The sequence below is a fragment of the Psammomys obesus genome, unplaced genomic scaffold (genome assembly GCF_907164565.1).
Source record: "Psammomys obesus unplaced genomic scaffold, mPsaObe1.curated_primary_1811, whole genome shotgun sequence".
Classification (NCBI taxonomy): Eukaryota; Metazoa; Chordata; class Mammalia; order Rodentia; family Muridae; genus Psammomys; species Psammomys obesus.
In genome coordinates, this window is record NW_026585690.1 from 3,862,081 (window position 1) to 3,873,482 (window position 11,402).

Sequence of the window (11,402 nt, forward strand, 5' to 3'; positions counted from 1 at the left end):
CACACACACACACACACACACACACACACACACACACACACACACACGGAGCGACGGGGAGTTGGGCTAATGCACAGTGGGAGCCCAGCTTGCAGCCAGCCTGGGAGTTGGGCTAATGCACAGTGGGAGCCCAGCTTGCAGCCAGCCTCTTGACACCAGCCCAGTGTTCTGTGTTGAGTGGCGAGCGTTGAGTCACATGTTGGCCTTACGGAAACCTGACATCTGAGGATTAGCCAGCACCGGGCTTCAGCAAGAGGCGCATATACATGCCACCCGTCCATTCATTTCCACGCTGCTATCACGCGTCTCTCTGTGTGCTATCTGCACTGTTAACTCCTCACTGAAGGGCACGGAGTTCTTCATTTTGTAACCACGTTTTGCCGTCCTCCTCTCTCCTTACATAATGGGATCTACTCTGCAATTTCATATGCTAAATAAGACCTCAGAATCTATCCAAGGAATGGCCACGTTTTTGTTTTGTCTTGTCTTTTTTTTTTTTTTTTTCAGTCTCCCGGCGCCAAACATGTTTCCAGTTTACAGAACGAGCACAGCTCTATTCTCTTACTCTGCAGCTCCTTCCCATTGCATTAACTTTCATATCCACAGTTGCATGAACTCTCTTTACAGTGGAAACAGAAAGAAACCCTGAACTTCCCGACTGCTGCTGCTGTAGAGTGGTCCTGTAACAAAGAACTTTCTCTGGGCGCAGCTGCTCCGTGTCACCCTCTATGTAAGCTCTGCCAGAGACCCACATGTTCCCTGTGTATTCTAGGCATCCAGGCGTATGCCCAGGCACTGGATATGGTTGAGTCTGTTTTCCATACTGTCTGCATAACTTATTCTGGTGCTCTGGATATTTGCTATAATCTAGGCAGAGGTGCACAGAATTCAGTTTTTCCCTTCCTATTTTAGGAATGTATCTCCCTTAGCAAGCAATCCCCTTTGCAAAAAAGGTCAGAAGCAAAACTTCAAAAAAAAAAATCTAATTTGACAACTTAGTAGTTTACGCCCCTGGAGCAAAGTACTTAACTTTTTTGAGCTTCAGAGATTTTCTTTCTTGTATCATATAAGAGTAACAATATAAGTCACACAATGATTCAACACAATAACATCAATTCTGCACTGACTGTGTTGAGACCTGAATGAGGGGCCAAACTTGAAAGCAAGCGTTCAGCACCAAACTGTGCACATATTACTTTGTTTTAAAAATGTGATTCTTGGGCCAGTAAGGTGTCTCTGCAGGTAAAGGTGCTTGACCTGGGTTTCATCCCTAGAACCCACATGGTAGAAAGACACAAGTGACTCCACACATGTGCTGTGGCATACACATGTACACACACATAGACATACACATACACAAAAGGGGACAGGGAGAACACACACGAAAAATAACATTCAACAATAAAATAAGTTTCTCTTTTTTTGTCACTAAGAAACTCATTACTAGTCTACCGGCATGCCATCCTGAGCATACCTAATCTTGTCTGGTCTCAGAAACTAAGCGGGACTGGGCTGAGCAGTATTTGGATGGGAAGAAACTCATTACTGTTGGACACTTGCAAGAGTCTCCCTTTGGAGACTCACACATGATGGTTCATCCTGATACATGCCAGAAGATGTTTCTTCTCTACAGTCAAACTAAAAATGTATAAAATAAGATATGGGTCAATCAGCAGGATTATGGTGGGAAAGGAATTCTCTAAAGGCTAATAAGTCACACCATTTACAGACCTCTCTCCCAGCCTTACGCTCCCAGGAAGATTAAATAATACAGCCGTTACTTGTGGATTCAGCAAATATTTAATTACTGCTTTCTCTTTTCCTGCTACTCTTCCGAGGAAGGGGAGCATATCCACAAATAAGACAAAACTAGCAATGAGCAGATAATCTGAGTGAGCACTGAAGGCTTGGCACTGTAAACAGCACCAGGGGCTGCCTAGCATAGGGCGGTGCTGACCAAGGAAGTGACATGATTTGGGACAAAGTCACTGAGTCAAAATGCCCAGCAAAGCCATCCAAGCAAAGGGAATACTAGCAAGTGCCAAGGCTCTCAGGTAGAAAAGTTTAGCACCGCCCAGGAAGAGACATAAGTCCAGCAAGGCTAGATGGCAGCAGACGATACTGGAGGGAGCCAGCTCATGCAAGCCAGAAGGAGTCAGAACTGAAGGCATTTGGAAGCCTCTGAAGACCAGTAAGATGGAGACCGGCATTTATTGCTTTCCCTTTTCAAGGGGTCATTCAACCTGTGATGTGGAAAACAGATGGTTAGGGCACGAGAGAAACTCATAAACCACCACAACAGTCAAGGGGACTGTGTGATGAACGGGCTGTTGGAAAGGCATGGAGAGTCTATTTTGGACACTTTAATGTTGAGATGAGCATTGTGTGTGTGTGTGTATTCATATATATATATATATATATATATATATATATATATATATATTGCATATATATATTTTGCATATATATATATATTGCATATATATATTTTGCATATATATATATATATATTTGCTGATGTGATCACAACTGCCTGAGTTGGTAACTAGGGACTCGGGGCTGGTGCTAAATGTGGCAAAATCTGTGCACCAAGCTGGTGCTGACGTCATTACCAGATGCAATCATGCAGGAAAGCAGAGCAGGTCCAAGGAAGTAGACCTGAGACTACCTGCTAAAACACATCCACATTCCCAAGGCAGGCAGTGAAGTGAGGAAGTGTACAGTGGGTGTGAGTGACATCGGGGAAGCCTGAGGGAGCAGAGAACCCCACCTGAAAGCTGAGAAAGATGGAGCCTGGGAAGCGAAAGTTGGATTCTGGCAATATGGTGGATACGGTTGTCTAGCACAGAAGCACTTGAAACAGGCCATGCTTAGTGTCGCGGGAGAGAGGAACCGAGAGGGTGTGCACCTGCTCCTTTTTCCCTGTCTTACCTGCCTCCATCGAGGAGGGTAAATAGTAACTGAGAATCCACTGCAGACCCTGCACACTTCGAGACACCAGGAACACAATCATATCTACCTCAAAGACTTCCCCTGGAGGTCAGGGAGCAGTCCAAAGTGCAAGGAGCCACCTGTTACCCAGCATTTGTACACATAGATAAGGATGACAGCTTAAAGAGAATGTTTTCTTAAAGCTACTCAGAAGAACAGCAAAATTCCAGAGTGCAACAGCATGTACCCTAACTGTACCAATTCCCTTTGGAAACCAGAATAGATTGTCCCTCATTTCTTCTCAGAACTAACCCCGGGTCAGGCAGCATGCTGACTCCAACATAACTAAATGCAGACATCAGTTTGTACCCTCTCACCCATCAGGTTGTCTCTAAAGAAAACATTTAACCTAGAAATCTAAGCCTTTTCCAAAATTATATGCCACAAGGTACAGCAAACGGAAAGCAAGAAAGCCAGAGATGACGGCAAGGGAAGGTAGAAAAGCCAGTGCCCAAAGCCCTCTGGCCAAGCTGAGAAAACTACCCACCCCCACTGTCTGAGCTGGGAATGGGGGTCATGGTTTGTGCATTCCTTGGCTCTTTGATGCATATTTCACATTCCCTTCAAGACTATACATAGCAAGTCATCAGAACTTCATTCTTTCTGATGGCTCATGCAAGGTCTCTGCAAGCAGGCCTCTTCTCCACCCGAAAAGGGACAAGTGAAAGAAAATGAAAGCATGAAGCCTGGCAGCCCTTGCTCTTCCTCAAAGAGTGAGGTCATGCTGGTGCACTTGGCCTTCTCCACAGACCAGAGAAATTCCCTCTTCTTCCCATCTTTACATGACAAACATCAGTTATTCAGTCTTACATCCTTTTAGCAGTCGCTGGCTATTATTAGCAAGACAGAGATACCATGTAAAGTGGCTGACCCGACCATTTTTCCCTCTATAAATCAGTAGGAAGAAATTAACTCATCCAGTCCCTCATCAGGCCCCCAAAGCTGTCCTTTAAAATGTCCTTTGCACGTGCCCTGCATTTGCTGAAAACAGGGCAGGAAGTGTGTTTCCACACAGCTTCAGTTGTTGTTCACATGAGGCAAAACTCCGAACAGATTTGGAAGCTCCTTACCAGCGTTGGGGGTGGAGGGAAAAAAGTCACACCAGCCAGTGAACAATCCACTTTGAATCAACGCTGCCCTCCTCCACCTGGCCTCTGATCAGAAAAGTTAGACTTCTTCTATACAAGTCCAGACCCACAGTGGGGGTTTTTCTAATTCCCCATTACTCTGGGATAGCAAAATGATTTAACTGGAACACATGTCAAGTCGCCTGCCAAATGGGCAGGCTCTCTCCAGCCGGTCCTAATCACTGAGAAGGCCTGTGAGGGTGACTTAAGTCCGGCACGAGAAACATTTGTGCAAAACTGTCAACCACTGGGCCCAGTGCACCCATCCACATTCCAGCCCTCTGAGATTCCCCACCCCCCTGAGCCTGCGCCAACTGCCAACGTGCTCAGCAACTAGTACTCACAGCGCAAGCAGCTGCCACTCAGCCAGTCAGCAAGTGGCAGGCCGCCAGCACACAAGTTTCAAGAACACCAGCCTGCTAGTCACAGTGCCGTTAAAGGTTGAAGGTCTTTGGGTATGCTAGCCTTTAGATTCGCCTCACTTGCCCTCCTGCCTCCCTCTACCATCCTTCCCGGTCGCGCCTCCCACGATAGCGGTTCATTTGTCTCTATGGTAACAGCATCTGGTTTCAGAGTTAGAACTCCACGCAGCACAGTTGTCTCTTAGCCTGGGGCTTCTGCCAAGGGGTGCACTAGCGAAAAGGCTGCTGCCTGGGTCGGAGCCACCTGTCTCCTTGTCACCCCGGGATGGCAAATTTGCTGTGTGTTCTCAGATCGTGGCATCTATTGTGCAGAACAAACATCTTAGGCTCAGCATGCTATCCGTGGAATTGGGGGGACCATGCTAGGGCTTGCGGTCAGAATCCAGAACCGGCCCATCTCCCCCAGGGCCTGAGCCAGGCTGCTCAGAGATCAGTGTTGTCGGGGACTTCTGGCTGCTTCCAGAGGTGGCACCAGGGAACAGGATGACTCCAGCTGTCAACATGTCCAAACTAGAGTTTGACATCACTGGCTCAATTTGTGCAAGCAGCTTCAATTTTATTAGTTAACCTTCTATTGAAGCATTCTATTCTATCCTCACCAGCTTGGTCTGTTTATGACATCTAACGAACCCCGTCACCTCTCATTTTATAAAAGCTTTTTTTTTTTTTTTTTGTCCACAGCAAATGCTAAACAGTTCTGCACTCACAGGCCCTGAGGCACAGACATGTATAGGGAGCGGAAAAATACTGAGAGTGAAGATTTTTATATTAACCACTGTTATGACCATTATGCAAACACTGTTTCCCAGGAGCTTACTTAAGGTCTAAAAGGTATTGTGAGTCTCAAAGCTCAAAACTGGGCTGTCCCTACCCTTTGGCTTGTCTTAAGTCAGATGAGAGGTAGAATGCAGCCTGTCACGGGCAACAATAATTGACCTAGCATTTAGAGCCGTCCACTCACACATGCATTCCTAAGCTGTTCCCTGTCCTCGTCGCTTCTGATAGAGAATCACTCTCCGAAGAAGTTCTCTGCCAACGTGATGTTTCCTTTTGAGCTTTTTTGTTTTAACCAACAGCATGTTATCTGCTGCTTCTGTTGCTCTGCAAAATGTGTTGTCCATATTTGCAACGTGAACATAGAGAACAACATACAACTAACTGAGAGTCACGGGTGACAGAGGCGGCTCGGCACGGCAAAGTGCACTGCCACCTTTTGGCAACATGTGCTCACTACAGCCCACTGCAGGAAGAGGACTAGGGAAAGTTGTAACAGTTCCCTTCAAAAGTTCACCGGAGTCCCTGAGGGAGAGCCGCACATCCCCACAGGAAGTGAGAGGGAACAACACGGTCATTGGCCTAACCATACACAGTGCCGAAGCTCTGGACAGATGTATTAGGAAAAGAGAGAGAGAGCTATTAACACAGCATGACAGGGCATGATCGATCGTAGTCTTGCCTGCCACAGATCAGCAGGCCACAAAGTACAGAAAACCTCCCTCCCTCCCGCTTCAGGAACTCCCTGATCAATCTGGTCATTGACACAGGCAGAGAGCCAGGGAAACATGGCCCCACATGAAGTCCGATTTCAGGCTGAAAAGAGGGTAAAACCGCAACCCATTTCAGGCTCATGGTGCACATAATTCTAGACTTACGAACTGCTTTAAAAGTTTCTTTGTGCTCTTAGGCACTTATCCCAGAGAAACGATAATTTATCGTCACACAAAGGCCTGCACATGAGGGTTCATGGCAGCTTTGTTGATAATGGCTAAAAACTAGAACTGGCCCCAGTGCCTTTCCACAGGTGAATGTTTATGGTTAAAAAGCTACGATCCATCCTACCAATGGAATATGGCTTAGCAGTAAGCAAGGATAAGCCACTGATCCACACACTAAGGCAGTGTGACTCTAGGGGATTATGCAGGGACAACGAGCCAGCCCCAAAGGCTACGTGCTGTAGAATTCACTCAGACAACATTTCTGAAGTGGCCATTTTTACAAATGAAGGACAGATTTGAAGTCTCCAGGGGTCAGAGATGAGAGGGATGGTGGCAAGAAATGGGTAATGCAGTGATAGCTCTGATCATCCATGGCAGCAGAAACACGGATCTACACAGGTAGTAAAGCCTTACAGAAAGTAGACAGAAAAGGGAGATGACAGGTAAAACTGGCTATATCTGAAGAGTTCTGAGAACTGCAGAAGTGGAAATACAGGTTATGCTATACTTTTATAGAATGCTAACGAGCACAGAACAAAACTGGCAAAGTGAGGGGTTGTTCCCCAAAAGTAATTTCTCTATGATTTCTCAACTATGCCTTCAAATCTACAGTTGACTCAAATTTTCAAATTAAAAAGTAACTCCCTCACCATTCTGGAAATACTATTTTACACGGTGGTCAGGTACAGACTGAATCAGGCAAAGCTGAGTGTGACCCCTTTCACTAACTTTCACTTCAGCATCTTTCCAACAAGCCTGATACAGTTCAGGCTTGGTTTTAAATAAGTCCCTGAAGTAACCAAATCCAATCAACCTCACTGCACCTACATCAAAAATTTGAAGGGACCATAAGAGAGACTAAGATCTGAATAATCCTACAAACCCAAATGCTAGAATTCAATCCCATGAGGAAATCCCATGACTCTGAGCTGCTTCCCATAAGTGCCTTTGAACTCTCCCCTCCAATCTTCTCCATATTGGGGCAGGGCCTCCCCAGCTCTGTGCCCAGGTTGCCATCTGAGCACTGACTGGCTGGCGCAGACTGTGTAGCAAAAGGCAAGGCCTGAAGTGGCAAGAGGCACAGATGGGCTCTGGGGATAAGAAAGCCACGAGGCTCCAAAGCAAGGGAGAGTCGTCTATAAGGATGTGGCATGCTAACAGAGAGAGACTGCTGGGAAGGGCACACTATGCCAACCACAGACTAATGGCCCAGCATTGGGGGGTATTCCCCTGACTCAGTTTACATTCGTGGTTGCATACAATTTAATGTTTAATGGGTTTCTTGGATCTCCCACAACAATCTCATGTGGCTTAAAGCACCTACTCTCAAAATGTCTTCTTAGGATTTATCTTGTAGACAGGAGACAGAACCTTCCTTCTAAACTCTTAACTTTCAGCTGTCTCTCTTCGAGAAGTCTGGTGTGAAAACAAAAAGGTCTAAGATAGGACCTAAGATAGTCAGGCAAGATGTCACAGCTACTATTGCTCCATGAGAGGAATCAGGGGCAAGGACAGCAGTGGGCATGTCCTCTACTGTTCCTTCTCTGGCCAACTCGAGCACAGCCAGCAGCCAAGGAAAGAAAGAAAAAGAAAAAGGGGGAAATGAGGCTACCCCATATAGACAGGCAGGCACAGTTTCACACCCATGCCATAAAGAAAGCATTTACCAGCCAAGGGAGTTCTCTACAATGCAGGTTTTAAAGCAAGAGTTCATGGCTCCTTTCATCTACCCTCACTAGTGCTTTCCGGGTTATGCCACTGGCTTCTAGAGCATTTCCCTTCAAACCCATTCACTTATGAAATAATTTGGTGTCTACCTCATCTTGAATACCATCCCTTGGTTCTTCCTTATAGGAGCCCTCTGTGTTGAGGGTAAACTACTTCTACGAGAATCTTCTGTAGTAAGTATAAGCTACTCAGCACAGAAGAGCGGGCTGCCTTCCCTAGCTTTGCATCCGCGCTGCTCTAATTAGCAAATCAGGTACCCAGAAGCCACATAAGAAGTCATCAGGAAGCTCAACCCTGCCCCTCAGACCTACAGCTAGACAAATTAAAATCCCATTATGTGTATAAATAAGACTGCAAAGAAGCTAGACAGCAGCTACTTGCAAATAGGACTGAGACTTGAAATGGGTCAGTGATAAATTATCTATAGTAGGTAGTCCATGGGCAGCATCGATAACTAAATTCCACAAATAAGCCACACTGGCATTCTTATTAGTCTATGATTCTGTACACGCTTATTTTAGATTAATGTGTATTAATCTCAGATTAGATTCAAGAAGGGAGATGGGTAGGGATACAAAGGCAGAAATTGTTGTCAAGACACAGGCTGGGAGTCAGCCACATAGCACCTGATCTGGGATAGCCTATACCCTGGTCACCTCTGACACAGAGAACTGACATCAGCAAAAGTGTTTCCCCTCCCCTCTCTCACCAATATGGCAGCCACACAGTTCCCTTCTTCCATCCTGAACTACCACCCAACTGGCAAAGATGAGGCTGCTGGCATTTGGTTAAGTTCTTACTATGGTCCAGTCAATGTGTTAACCATTATACATGCATTATTTCAACCTGGGGCACTGCACAGTCTGTCTAACCGACTTATATATACGGTGCTAAAGATTCTAACTGAAGGATTTTAATACCAGCAACAATATAGAAGCAGATATTGCCAACATTCAACTTGTTCATTATTTTAAACACTTTAATATTAAACTCCTTAGTTGGCATATGAAATAGTGGGTTTCACTGTGACGTTTTCATACACATAAGAGTCTATCCTTTGCTCTTATTCCCTCTCCTCCTGTAGTATTGACCAAGGTAAACCTTGACTGGGTTTGCCAATAAAATAGGGTCAACAGGGGTAAAAGTAAAGATACCTCTTGGATCTCAGATGTTTTCTACCATTTTGTTTATATGGCATTGCATGCCATTTGATCATTTCTGAGAGGATTACCTCTCCTCAATGCCTTATTTTCAGTTAGTTCTTTGGCAACTTCATATGTGTTTTGATAATCTTCACTCCCATTTCCCCTAACTCTTTCCAAATCCACCCCCATCACTACTAAGGCCAATATAGATTGCCCAAATACTCCTGGATGTGGGTGTGGCCTTCCACTGGAGTGTGGCTGAATAAGCAGGAACAAAACTCTTATTAAAAAAAAAAAAAAAGACAGAAAATCCTGACCCTTCCTCTCCCAGTATCTGACAACTGCCAATGGCTCAGGCGGGGCTAGGGGTACAACTTCATGCCCCTCTCCATGCCAGAATGTGGTCTGACTTAGGCTTACACGGGGCTTGTACATGCTGTGAATTCATATGTGCCCCTTGCCCTGTTGTCTGCAGAACATAACTGTTTCATCCAGCCCCTCTCCCATAACAATCTCTCAGCCTGTGGTGGGATACTGAGGTGTATATGTTCCATGTAGGGCTGAACACTCTTCAGTCTCTTATTCTCTATACCTTGAACAGTTATGTGTCTCTGTGTTTTTTACCACCAACTGAAAATAGAAACTTCTCTGGTGAGAGCTGAGAGATTCAGTCATTTATAGGTATTACTGTAAGTCATCAAGAGTTGGTTTAATGTCTGTTTAGCAGAGTGACAGTGATGTGTCCTAACCTGAAATCTTCTCATTATCTACTAAGTCAGTCATGCTTTAAATACTTGCCACCGAGTTCTGTGACGAGCCCTATACAAAGTACAACTCTGCTGTCTAACTCAATCTTTACAGAAACCCACTTTACTTTTCATTATAGCCATGCTATTTTGTGTACTCTTCAGTGTATAGTTACACAAAGCTTCACTGTACCGTTTCTATACACGCAGGTGACGCCCTTGAGCATATTCATCCCTTCTTATGCCTTCCCCCAACCCTAGTTCTACATATGCATAGAGGTGTGAGGTTCCTGTCTTTGTGCGTCTGGCAGGTTTCGCTTAACAAGATCTCCAGCTCCACTGATATTCCTAGAACGAATGTAATTTTGTTCTTGTTATGGCCGAAACAACTCCACTGTGTTTACACACCACATTTTTCTCTATCCATTCATCTGTTTAGAACCACCTAGGCTGAGTCTGCAACTTGACCATTTTGAATAGCGCAGCAGTAAAGGCGGGCAACAAAGGTGGCTCAGTAGTAAGCTGGCTTTGATGCTACGGGGTGTATCCCCAGAAGAGATGTTTCTGGTAATAGTTCTATCTTTATTTTTTAAGGAATCTTTATATTGATTTTATAGTAGCTGGCTCAGGGAATAATAACAATTGACAGATGAGATTGTATCACGTGGAAGGCTTCTGTACATGTCTGCAAGCCCAGCGCTCATGTGTGAGGCTAAAAGAACAAGATCCTGAGTTTGAAGTCAGCCTTGGCTGCATAGTGAGATCCTGCCTCAAATTTATATCCAGCATACATAAAGAACTCAAAAAACTGAGCACCAAAAGAATGAACATTCCAATCAATAAATAAACAACTGAACTGAATACTTCTCAAATGCAGTAGAAGTATGACTAACAAATATCTGACTAATAAATATACATGGAATATATGACTAATAAAGCAGTATTGTTAGCCATTAGTAAAATCAAAGCTACTCTGACATTCCGTATCACTCCAGTCAAAATGGTGATCATTAAAAATTAAACAAAAAAAAAAAAAAATGCTGGCAAAGATGGAAAACGACCCTGAAAATTCAGAAGGCCACTGCAGGGTCTCAACAATAGTGCTGTCCCCAAGCTGACAGCCTCCTTTACTCTCTACAGCTCTGCACTTTATAGACATTTCCATTAAGGTGCTGCCCCAACCTACTTAGACCTCCTGGGGCCTCTGCGTTTTAGCCAGGAGGTTACAAGCAAGAAGGTGAGTCAGCTTCCTTCTACACCATGCAGAAGCTAGGCCACAACACCCTCAGCAATCCAAGAGTGCGCTGACCCCTTAAAGACCTTTGGCCCCAGGCTGTTAGCATGGGGTTTCTGTGGGACTCCTAACAGTGGGAGCAGATGTATCTGACTCTTGGCCTGCTCTTGAGACTCTTTTCCTCCTATCGGGTTGCCCTGTCCAGCCCCAATATGAGGGCTTTTGTCCTATTGTATCTCGTTTTGTCATGTTTGGTTGTTGCCTCTTGGAGGCCTGTTCTTTTCTGAAGGGAGG

General features: G+C 45.0%; 1 protein-coding gene across 2 annotated transcripts in view; it reads right to left on the reverse strand.

The window, feature by feature from the left end:
* The window catches only part of Slc4a4 (solute carrier family 4 member 4), a 397,249-nt gene that overhangs the window by 289,036 nt on the left and 96,811 nt on the right, over positions 1-11,402 (reverse strand). The window lies entirely within an intron of this gene.